Genomic DNA, 12,199 nt, shown 5'->3' on the forward strand with positions numbered 1-12,199 from the left:
CCCGAGTTTAAAATTATTTGGAGGGATCATCTTTAAAAAGAAAAAAAGGGAAAATTATGACACCAAAAATAAGTAGGAATATATTTATTTAGAATGGGAAATAAATCATTAAGAACAAAACATATCTTCCTGGGTGTGACTCATGTCAAAAACCCCAGCCGGCAAGAAGCTGAAGCTGACCTGAGCTCACGACTCAACAATACCTTCTCAAATTAAAATGTGAAAAGCATGGCTTAAAAATGGCAAATTAATGGCCGGGAGTTTGGCCTACTGGTGGAGTGCTTTCCTGGCATGCACAAAGACCCGGGTTCAATTTCTCCATCCATATATAGAAAAAGAGGCCAGAGTTGTGCTGTGGCTCAAGTGGCAGGGTGTTAGCCTTGAGAAAACCCAAGGACAGTGCTCAGGCTCTGAGCTCAAGCCCAGGACTGGCAAAAAAAAAAAAAAAAAAAAAAAATTAATGGTAAATTAACATATTTATAAATGACAGATTTTAAAAGCTGATAAAGGCTTCCAGCATTATAATCTCCCTTCCTCCCAAAAATAAAATACATAACAACAAATAAATTCCATTTAGAAAACTAAAAGATTAGTGACTTAAAAATCACTAAGAAAATATGTTGGCTTCCTTTCACTCATGCTAGTCCTGGGACTTGAACTCAGCACATGGCTGCTGTCCCTGAGCTTTTGAACTTAGAAGGCCTACGTTTTATTACTTGAATCACAGTTCCACTTCTGGCATTTTGTGATTCATTGGAGATATCTCCAGGACTTTCCTGTCTGGGCTATCTTCAAACTCGTATCCTCCAAACTTTATAGGGCACGTCACATCAGGGAAATGGAAACCTATGCTGTAAAAGGAGGCCTAACTTGTGGCCCAGTGCTCACTCCCTGGTCTTGGGACAGCACCTGGCTGAGATGCTGCCTGCTGCCTGGTTGGAAGGCGTGGCTGTGGTCTGTGAAAGTAAGGCCACCTCAGGGAGGGAACCCTTCTGCCCTCTCAGACAGCACATGCATTCTACTTCCTCAATAACCTCCCCTGCCCACCTTTGTGCTGACAGGCTCCTGCATCCTATATTAGCTGAATGGACTTCCTCAATAAAGGAGTTCCTGCCTTGACAGGTCCCCTGACTCTTATGATTGTCCTCTGGTGAGGAAGGGCTGGGTGCAGGCGGTCAGTTGGCCCTCTCCTTTCTCGGCTGGTCCTGGTTGTGGCATGTTCTCTGTATCCCTCCTGAGGGTCGGAAGGGACCCAGGACTAAAAACCCTGACAAAGCTTGGCATCCCGAGTACTAGGATTACAGATATGAGCCACTGGCACCCAGTCTGGTACAGGGACATGGCCTATTGTGTTCCCTTGGGAGGACTGGCTGGATGAACACATCTGCAAACTAGGAGAGGCAAGGAAGCTCCTGGCCACCATGCTGAGAATTGAGTTTTCTAGGGTGTTGGTGTTCTTGTCACTGCCACCCCCCATGGGGCTCTGGGGCCTCCCAGTTATCACAGATATAAAAGAAAAACTGTTTTTCTTCACATAGCCTGTCATGCTGCAGACAGGCTATATGTTTTAAGGATTACAGGCCTGAACGTCTAGCCCTTGGCTCAGCACCTGGCTTTAAAAGTTCATTTTGTAGTCAGGGGGCTCATTCCTGTTATTCTAGCTAGTCAGGAAACTGAGATCTGAGGATCATGATTCAATGCCATCCCAGGCATACAATCTGTGAGACTCCAATTAACCACCAGAAAACCAGAAGTGACACTGTGGCTCAAAGTGATGGAGCACTAGCCTTGAGCTGAAGAGCTTAGGGACAGGGTCCAAGCCCAGAGTTCAAGCCACATGACAGACAGACAGACAAACACATGAACAGATTTATTTTTGTGAAGTTGATAATAGGGAAGCATTAATGGACTCTTTGTAACTGATGTGACAGAAACCCAGGTGAAAGCGATGCAGTTGGAACAGGATCACTGCTGGGGTTTCCCTACAGCTCTGAGGTCTTGAACGTGCTCTGTTGTAAGATATTCTAGGTGTCTTACTTGGTCTGTTTCCTCAAGGGCTGTCACTTCCTGCTACCAGAGTCATCTCACAGAACTCAGCCTGGGTACCCTTAAGATCAACTTTCTACCAGGTGTATCGGGTAGACACACCAAACATTCACTTTGGGAAGCAAACGTGGCCCAGATGCAGGGAGGGCTTAAAACAACCATCTTGCTGGCCGGGTGGCTGGCTCATGCTTGTAATCTCCCACACTTGACAGGCGAAGGCCGGGGATCTTACCTCCCAGACCGGCTGAGGCCACGGAGTGAAGCCTTGCCTCACAGAAAACCAGCCCCGCCTTTAAAGTGCAGGTCGCCGGTTCCAAGCGTTTGCCTCACTGTGGGTGACCAGCAGACTCCCCGACACCTTCTTCACCTTGAGAAACACGGGCGTGCCAGGGGAGCGCCGCGCCACTTGTTCCCGAGGAGAACCGGGCGCAGCGCTCACAGGAAGCGGACGCGTGTCCTCAACCAACCCGCGGAAGGCTGGACCACGGGGCGAGCCCGGGGCCGGGGGGCCGCGAGCAGAGCGCCCGCGCTGAGCGTCCGGGCGTGGGGCGCCTTCCTCCCCGCGGGGCCGCGCTCGTTACCCGCTCGCGGCGGTGGACTCGGAGTCCTCGCAGCCGCCTCGGCCGTGCGGCTCCCCGAGCTCTTCCGGGACGCGGCTCCGCGGGCTCGGGAGGCGCGGGGCGGGGCCGGCCAGGCGGCCCGGGGCTCTTTGTGAAGGGCGCCGCGGCCCCGCGCGACGCCCGCCCGCCCGCCGTACCCCGCGCCCTCCCGGCGCGCCAGCGCCCCCGCGCCGCGCGGCCCTTTGTGCGGAGGGCGGCGCGGCGGCCCCTCCGCGCTCCCGCATCGGCGCCGCGGACCCACGAGGGGCCACAAAGGCTCCGTGCGGGCGCCGACGACCCCGCAGCTGCGCGCTGGGCCGCGCCGCCGGGCCACCAGCCAAGGCGGGCGCCAACCGCCGCGCCGCGGGGCCGTTGGGCGGGCGGTCATTTCTGGGAACGGGGCGGGCCCGCGGGTGCACAAGGCCCGACCTCAGCGAGCGGGGAGGCGGAGCGGCGGCGCCGAGAGGCGCGAGGCGGGCGGGAGGGGCGAGCGCCACGTGCGTCACCGCGGGCGGGGCGGGGCCGGCGCCCGCTCCCGCTCGCCCCGCCCCCGGCGGCTCGCCCCGCCCCTCCCCCGCCCCCCGGCGGCTCGCGCGCCCCAGGCGCTCCCGGCTTTCACCTAGCGGGAGCTGAGCGGGGGCCGCCCGCCCTGCCCCAGAGTTTTCGTCACCCCTTCCCCGGCTGCCCGAGCCCGGAGCCGCCCCTTTCGGGAAGGGCCGGGTTGCCGCGGGAGCCGTGGGTGTCTCGGAGGGGCCCCGGGCCGGCCGGCTGCAGGAGCGGCCGGCGGGCGCGGCAGGTGCACGCGCGGCCCCGCGCGGTCGAGCAGAGCCCGCCGCGGCCGGACGGGCTCGCGGGAGCCGGGCGGGCGCCGGCCCCGGGGCGAGCGTCTCCCTGAGAAGTTGGGCGCCGAGGCAGGTCGGGCCGCGGGCGGCGGGCCCCGCGGGTACAAGCGGCCAGCCCGGCGTGCCCGGCGCGGCGGGGCGTGGCGGGGCCGCCCCGGGGGCGGGGCCAGGGGCGGGCGGGGCGCTGGGGCGGCCGGGCCGGCGGGCGGCCGCGGCGGCGGCGGCGGCCGGGGGGCGGAGCCGCGGCGGGCGGGAGGGCGGGGGCCGGCCGCGGGGCGGGGGCCGCCGCGCTCCCCGCGCCGGGCTCTGTGTCGCCGCCGTCGCCGCGGCGGTTGGGGGTCGGCGGGGCGGTGCGGCGGGGGCGCTGCGCGGGGCGGCGCTGCGCGGGGCGGCGCGCCTCTGTTTTGTCTCCTCCTCTCCCTGTGGAGCGCTCGGGGCTGCCCGAGGCCCGGGCTCCCTCCGGACTCCGGCCGGCGGCGGCTGGGCCGGCCTGCGGGCCTGCGGGGAGGGAAGGGACGCCGCGGTCCTCCCGCCGACGCGGAGCGCAGGTAAGAGCGCGGTGGCCGCCGGGGGCGCGGCGGGACCTGGGCCGTCCCGAGTGTCGCCGCCTCCGCGCCCCCGCCCCGCGCCCGCGTTGTTTGCTCCGGGCTTCGCGAGCGGTTTTCCGGAGCCTCTGGCGGTGACACCGGCCGGGCGCTGGGGGCAGGGGGCTGGGCGGCCCGGGCAACGGTCGGGAGCGGGACGTGGAGGAAGGGAGAGGTAAACACGGCGTGGCGGCGGCGGCGCGGGGCCGGACCGCGGGGGCTGGGCCGCGCGGCGGGGCGCGCCCGCCCGCCCGCCCGCAGCCGCGTTCACCTCCCGCCCGAGTCACCTCTGCGGGAGCGCACCGCGCGGGCGGCCGGGGCTCGAGCGGGGCCGCGCGGCGGGCCGGGCGGCCGCGGCCAGCGCCGCGTCGGGACTGCGCGGCGGGACCCGGGCGGCGGGAGGGCTGCGTCCCGGCGCCTCCGCGGTCCCGGAGGGCCGCGCCGCCACGTACCTGGCCTCCCTCCGCCGCCAGCCCGCACGGCAGGTTGCACTCTGCGCCTCTTTTATTCTCGCGCCCCACGCCGGCCCCGCTTGGCCGCTCCGTCCGCATCCCCGCGGGGACCGAGTGGCCGGGCTGCGGTGGGAATCTGCTTTTTCAACAAACCGGGGTGGAGCTTCGGAACGCGCCGCTCCGGGCGCCCCGCGCCCCACTCGGTGCCCGCGAGGGCGGTGGCCCGGCCCGGGCCGGCCCGCGGCGCGGCGCCTCCCGGCCCTCCGGTGCCCGCGCGCGGAGCAGCCTCTCTGGAAGTTGTCGGGACTTCCCGCAGGAGTGCGGGGCGCGGGCGCGTCGTCGGCTCCCGTGCCATGAACTTGTACTTTCTTCCCGGGCGCGCCGGCGACCGCGGCCCGGGGACCCGTCCTCGGAGGCGCTGTGTCCAGTGCCGAACCGAACAAGGCCGGCTTTCCTCGGTGTTTCCGTTTCTTCGGAAGCCCGGAAAGCACTGCATGGAGTGGAAATGAGCCTAGGGATACAGTGTATACAGAGGGCGGGTCACCCAGCGGCTTCCTTCCAGGGGAGAAGCCCGGGAGCTTGGCCATTTGAAATTTGAATATTTAACGACAGACTTAAAAGGACTTAATTGCTGGCTTAATTATCCTACCTCCATGCAGATTTCGACACGCATTTACCCAATAATTAGTCTTGCCTGTGGTTGGAAAGACTGAAACTGAGTTTTCCGCCTTAAATGAAGTGGTTGGCAGTTTCACCTGCCCGCAGTTGTGTGTGTGTGTGTGTGTGTGTGGGAGAGGGGGCGGAAGCGCATCCTTGATCGAATTCACCACAGTCAATTTTAGAACCTGTGCCTACCCATTAGAACAGAGGAGCCCCCAGCATTCCGGGGCCGACACCAGCCTCTCATCGACACTCTCCCTCAGGTTTGCCTGTTGTGGCCGCCTGTGACACGTAGTAGGGTTCCAAAATGTATGCATGTTGTATCGGTACGTTCCCGTGTGTGCTTTAAATCTTTATTTTTATTGCTGAGTAATGGTCCCAGGTGTGGATGTACTTACTTGTGTTTATCCGCTCCCCAGTTGATGGACGTGGAGTTTCCACTTAGGGGCTGTTAGGAGAAATGTGAGACGTGTGTGCAAGGCGTGGTGGGCTCGTCACTTATTGTGGAATTAGCATTTTCTCACAGTACTAAAATTTTCTCGATTTTTAACTTTATGATTCAATAATGTTTAACACAAGAGAATTATGACGCTGTCCTCATTTGGAGCATTTTCCTGCCTCCAAATCATCAGGGGCCTCGCATCTAAGAGCTAGGCAATCACCTTGTTGTGTATTTGTGTGTATGTGTGGGGGGTGGTACTGAGGCTTGCACTCGGAGCCTGGAGCACCTCGCCTTAAGCCATTCTGTTGAAGGGTGGCCTTTTACCGTTTGAGCCAGCTTCACTTCTGCCTTATGTGAGATGAGTCTGATGGACTTTCTGCCCAGGCTGCCTTCTGAACTTTGAGCCTCAGCTCTCTCGAGTGGCTAGGATTACAAGAGTAAGCCACTGATGTTGTCTACCAATGTATCTTCACAGGTGTATATCTTATATCTTTATGCCTGTCTCTGTCTTCCTATCCCTTTCTCTCTGATATTTCACATAAATTGTTGTCTTTTTGCATCTTCTTTCACTTGGCCTTAATGTTTTAGATATAGTCATATTGTAACAGGTACCGGGATTTTGTTCCTTCTGGTTGCTAGCAGTAATCCTTGGCATAGATATACCACATTTTGTCTATTGAACAGTTGGAAGGTACTTGGATTGTTGCCAGTTTTCGACTATTTTTAATGATGCTTCTTGGATCTTTGAGTGAAAGTCTTTTAGTGGAAAAATGGTTTCATTTCTCTCTGGGCAAATACCTGGGAGTAGAATTACTACTTCATCTGCTTAACCTTTAAAGAAACTATTCCCCGAAGGGGCTGTTCCATTTTTTACCCATAACACTAATGTATCAGAATGAATTCATTTTTTTCATGTTCTTATCATTTTTATTGCTTGTTATGGTCTGTCTTTAAAAATTATAGCCATTCTAGTGGAGGTGAAATGAAAAACTAATTGTAGGTTTTTGTTGTTGTTATTGGTCTTGTGTACTGTCCCTGAGCTTTTTTCCTCAAGGCTAGCACTCTACCACTTGAGCCACAGCTCTACTTTTGTTTTTTCGTGGTTAATAGGCGATAAGAGTCTTATTGACTTTAGTGCCGGGTTTGTCTTTGAACCATGATCTTCATATCTTCAGATCTCAGCCTCCTGAGTAGAAATGAAGTATCTTTTTAAGAATACAACTTTATTATCATTTAAGATACTGTACAGAGGGGTTATAGTTTCACAATTCAGGTAATGCTTGTATTTCTCTTTTGAATATTGTTAGCTCTTCCTTTACTTTCCTCCAATGAAATACCTATTTTTTTCACAATTTTTTTCTGTTGTTTTTGGCTTCTGATGTTGGGTGTCACCTAATTATTATATCTTCCTGAGAAGTCAGCCTTGTTGTCATGCATGGTCTCTCCCTGGTGCTGTCTGGTCAGGTTCCAGGTTAACCATCACCTCTGTGTGTGTGCATAGCTTAGTTAGTTTCTTCTAAACTACCAGTTCCCCACTCCCACCAAATTTATTAATCTGAAATATGTCTGTAGACATGTAGATAATTCCTTTTTTGGGGGATAGGGGAGGGCATAAACTAAGGGCCTAGGTGCTGTTCTTGATTTTTTTTTTCTTTCTGTTCCTTAAGCCTACCACTGGAGCCATAGCTCCACTTGTTTTTTGGTGGTTAATTGGAAATAAGGATGTCTCACAAATGGAGGAACAAAAGGTGAACAAACGCAGCAATGTTACTCACTAGACACTGTGTGGAAAATGAACTATATAACTTGTTGGAAGTAAAATAGAAAGTAAAATCAGAGAAAATGGGGCCCAGGGTTTGGCCTAGTGGTAGAGTGCCTGCCTAACAAGCACAAAGACCAGGGTTCGGTTCCTCAGTACCACATACATAGAAAAGCCAGAAATGGTGCTGTGGCTCCAGTGGTAGAACTCTAGCCTTGAGAAAGTGCAAGGACAGGGCTCAGGCTCTGAGATCAAGCCCCAGGACTGGAAAAAAAACAAAAAACAAAAAAACCCAAAAAACAGAATGAGGGGAGGGGGTGATACTGTCCAAAAGAAAATATACTCATTACCTGGTTTATGTAACTGTAACCTCTCTGTATAGCATCTTTACAATAAAATTAAAAGATTAAAAAGAAAATAGAAGGTCTCACAGACTTTCCTGCCCAGGCTAGCTTTGAACCATGATCCTTAGCTTTGGTCCTGAGTAACCAGAGTTACAGGTGTGAGCTACTAGCACCCAGTTTAGGTAAATACTTTTGTTTTTCTTGGAGGCTATAACTTGCTTTTGGTGAGAGGGTTTAATGTGCTCACATTTAATGTAACTACTGATTTATGAATGTAACTGTTTATTTTTCATGTTTCAGTTTGTAAAACATGGTTTTGGTTCTCTCATCTTTTAGGAGTTAATATTTCTCAAGGAGCTGGGTGTGTGGTGGCACACACTTGTAATCCCAATTTTTTTTTTTTTTTCTTTTTCTGTCAGTCATGGAGCTTGAACTGCAGGGCCTAGGCACTCTCCCTGACCCTCTTCAGCTCAAGGCTAGCACTCTAGCACTCTACCATTTGAGCCACGGTGCCAATTTGGATTTTTGGCAGTTAATTGGAGATAAGCATCTCATGGACTTCATTGCCTGTGCTGGCTTTGAACTTCCATCCTCAGATCTCAGCTTCCTGAGTAGCTAGGATTACAGGCATGAGCGCCCTGCCTTAATCTGTTTTTGAGAGGGACTTATCAGGAGGATCTGTACTCAAAATTGGCCCAGGCAGAAAGTTAGCAAGCCTCCATCTCTACTTATATTTGTAGCACATCTGTAATTTTACCTATGTCTGATGCAGAAGCCACAAGACTCTTGTCTGAACAGTAACTAAAGCAAAAATGGTCTGGGAGCAAAAAAGGTTCAAGTGGTAGGGTACCAAGCAGGCATGCCCTTTTGCTTGTGGTTTGCTCCTGATAAATCTTGCCTGGGCTGGCCTCTAATTTATGATGCTCCACTTTTGCCTCCTGAGAACCTGATGAATGATTGACTTTCTAAAGAATTGGCATATGAGTGTTTTTTCCTTTTGTGATTTCCCTAGTTAAAGACGTTGCTTCTGTGTGGTAAAACTAATGATTTCAGATTAGATAGTGTGGAATATGGTCCTTGAAAGCTTTACATGCAAAAAAATTTTTGGAGATAAACTTTTTCAAAGAAAAAAATGATTATTTACGTCTTATGTATAATTGTGTTTGCTTTATGAACTGAGTATTCCATTGTTTGATATCTAGACTTAGAATTGTTATACTTTTGATACCTTTATTAATACAAGTGATCTTCTTTGTTTCTTCTGACTGGGTTTGATTCGCAGTCTGAAAAAAAAAAAAGAACAAATTTGATTATGAAACAGATCTTATGCCATTTTTTTTTTTTGTGCCAGTCCTGGGGCTTGAACTCGGCCTTAGACTAGTGCTCTACTACCTGAGCCACAGCACCACTTCTGTCTTTTTCTGTGTATGTGGTACCAAGGAATCAAACCCACAGATGGCTTCATCCATGCTAGGCAAGCACCCTTCCACGATCCCAGCACCCCGCCCTCAAATCCAATGACGTTTATACCTCGAGTATTTATAACTTTAGTATTTCCCATTTTAATGCTTTATATATCTGTTTCATTTTCAAAATGGCCCTGGCAGAGTGTGGGACCTAAAGTAAAAGGCCTGGGGGCATGGCTCAGCTGGTACCAGCCCAAGGCCCAGAGTTTAGTTTCCTGTACTACAAAGAAAAAGAAAGAGAAATAAAAAGGAACAGTTAGCCTTCAAGGTTGGTCCTTGGCCCTCACAATGTTTCCAGTAATTGTGCAAACACCTGCTTTCCTTCTGGAGCCCTGGAATTTTGGCATGCTGGCAGCAGAGTCTTTAGTGATCAGTCCTCCAGGCCCCCCTAAAAAAACCAAAGGCTAAGTGCTGACTGCTGAGTGTTCCTGCATTGAAACCCAGCACACATGAGGCTGCATTCTTGCAGCTGTGAGGGGTTGGGGGATAGGGGTGGGGGTGGGTTTGGGGTCAGGAGCGGGGTTTGGAGCAGGCTCCCTTTCCCTGAGAAGGAGCTGTGTTCACAGAGGCGTGGGTCCTTCCCGCCTTTTGCTTCCTCTTTTCTCCTTAGGTCTGACCTGGAAGTCTTACTGTAGCCATGGCATCATTCTGTGCTTGATTCCCTGAATCCTGCAAAATCTCCACTGAACAGGAGAGACCCCTGTTCCCCACTCCTAGGATCAAAAGAGAGTCTGCACTGCTAAGACTGAAGGTTCACTTTCACTTTTGTGAAAGAAGTTCATATGTCCTTGCCTAGTCATTCAGAGTTCCGGGTGTGGTGGAGAGGATGATGTAAAAATAAGCATGCATTCATTCCTCCTACATTCTACACACCCATAATGGGTCTGTTAGGTTCAGAACCTTGTGGAGAGACTTTGGTAAAGAGGTGTAGTCTTTTTTTTTTTTTTTTTTTTTTTGGCTAGTCCTGAGCTTAGACTCAGGGCCTCAAGGTTAGAGCTCTACCACTTGAGCCTCAGCACCATTTCTGACTTTTTTCTATACATGTGGTACCAAGGAATTGAACCAGGGTCTTTGTGCATGCTAGGCAAGCACTCTACCACTAAGCCAAACTCCTGAGCTTTTGTACTCAAGGTTAGTGCTGTACCATTTGAGCCCTATGGCTTTTTTTTTTTTTTTTTTTTTTTGGTGGTGGTGGTTAATTGGAGATAAGTGTCTCACTGACTGCCTTTGAACTGCAATACTCAGATCTCAGTCTCCTGAGTAACTAGGATTATAGGCATGAGCCTAAAGGCTCATTTTTTGGTAATACAGAATTTTAGGCCAATATTTCTTTCTGTGAGCCAGAGAATGAGAATGGAAATTGTTAATGATGCCACTTTCTCCCTCAGGCTGTTAGAATTTATATGAGAGAATTTGTGATTTACATAATTCACTTGTGGCCCCTCTCCTCACTTCTGAGGGGGAAAATGAAGAAAAATCTATATAGTTAGTTAGATAAAGCTATATGTAGTTTTTTACTTAACATATTTCAAGGTTTTTAATCACAGTGAGTTATAAACCTAAAAGGAAGTGGGCTGGAAAACCTCTCAGGGTTGAGTGGGAGAGGTCCTGTGTGATTCTTTCACAGTGTTAATTAAAGAAAAAAAATTTATTGGAAGGTAGAGCCACGTGAGTATGGGTTCTCTGGTAGAGAGAGAAATGTGACTAGACACACTACTACTTGGGCTGTTGTAAAGGCAGGAGGTCTGGGTTCAGTGTTATGCAAATATAGATGCTTTGTCTTTGCCCTGATCGCACCTGGAGTTACTTTCTGAGTCTCCAGATAAGAATGCTCAAAACAGAAGCTTATTTTTGAGACCCGGAGGCCCAGTGTTAACTGCATTTTGGTGCAGGTGGCCTAAGTTTTCTCTTGAAGGCATACATTCTGTCAGCTGTTAATTCTTTTTTTTTCATATATTTTTATTGTAATTAATAGAAGGGTGACATTCTATTCGACAGATAGAAGGTGCATTACTTCACATACATTGATACCTTTTCTCATGTGTTGGTCCCCATTTCCCTCCCCCCAACCCCCAGAGCTGTGAGCTGTTAATTCTTGGGTGTGAAATGCATTCTTCAGGAAGAAATGCATCCTGTTGTCTCTGAAGGAAAGACAGCAGTTGTTTCTAAATACTCCCTTTTTTTTGGTGGGTCTTGGTGCTGTCCATGAGCTCTTCAACTAGCCCCACTTCCCGCTTTCTAGAGGTTAACTGGAGATTCTCAGGTCCTTTTGTGCCTGGTCTGGCTTTGAACCTTGATCCTCAGATCTCAGCCTCCTGAGTAGCTAAGATTACAGGTGTGATTCACCTTACCCAGCTAAATACCTTATTTTTGACTTGCTTTTTTACCAGGCCTATTTCCTTAAGTTATCCTGCAATGTTAACTGTTAACTTTTGTTCCCTTAGTCTTTTTTTTTTTTTTTTTTTTTTTTTTGGCCAATGCTGGGGCTTGAACTCAGGGCCTGAGCACTGTCCTTGAGCTTTTTCAAGAGGCTAGCACTCTGTCACTTGAGCCACAACATCTTTTCTAGTTGTTTTTTTTTCCGTGTATGTGTTCGAACCCACGATTTTGTGCATATTAGGCAAGAACTCTACCACTAGGCCACACTCCCAGCCCTGTTCCCTTACTCTTAAGGGAAGTATGAGAAGGAATACCTCCCTCTCCTTGCTGTAAACTCATTTTACTATTCATCTCTCCTGCTTCATCTCCCCTAAAATGACTTTGCTCCTTTACTCTTAAGGGAAGTAGATGGAAAGCTGAGTCTTGGAATCCCTGGCAGCCATTTACCATGTGCATCTTCCCTAAGGTCTCTTGCTTCAATACCACTTGTTTTATGGGATTATGTAGGTTACATTAATTAGTATATATGAGTTTATTTATTTATTTTTTCAGCTCTGAGGACCAAACTCAGGGCCTTGCACTTGCTAGGCAAGTGCTCTCTTCCACTGAGCTAAATAAATCTCTTC

At 51.2% G+C, this 12,199-nt stretch overlaps 1 protein-coding gene and 1 long non-coding RNA gene across 5 annotated transcripts in view; one reads left to right on the plus strand and one right to left on the minus strand.

Moving 5' to 3' along the window:
* The first annotated feature begins 3,535 nt into the window (after nt 1-3,535).
* The window catches only part of Elf2 (E74 like ETS transcription factor 2), a 60,010-nt gene continuing 51,346 nt past the window's right edge, over nt 3,536-12,199 (plus strand). For 2 of the 4 annotated variants that reach the window (XM_090356935.1, XM_090356937.1), the window contains exon 1: nt 3,875-4,035. The gene's annotated coding sequence lies outside the window, so the exon portion shown is untranslated. Of the gene's footprint in view, nt 3,561-3,872; nt 4,036-12,199 lie in introns of those variants that run through there. The other 2 variants (XM_090356936.1, XM_090356938.1) reach the window with 2 other exon arrangements.
* LOC150047505 (uncharacterized) lies at nt 6,890-9,986 on the minus strand. Its single transcript, XR_016539407.1, has 4 exons — nt 9,812-9,986; nt 9,508-9,582; nt 8,957-9,011; nt 6,890-7,110 (listed from the first exon to the last, which is right to left on the minus strand). It is a non-coding gene; the product is annotated as an uncharacterized LOC150047505 (long non-coding RNA).

This window comes from Megascapheus bottae, chromosome 23 (assembly GCF_031878675.1).
Source record: "Megascapheus bottae isolate mThoBot1 chromosome 23, mThoBot2.hap1, whole genome shotgun sequence".
In the NCBI taxonomy this organism is placed as follows: Eukaryota; Metazoa; Chordata; class Mammalia; order Rodentia; family Geomyidae; genus Megascapheus; species Megascapheus bottae.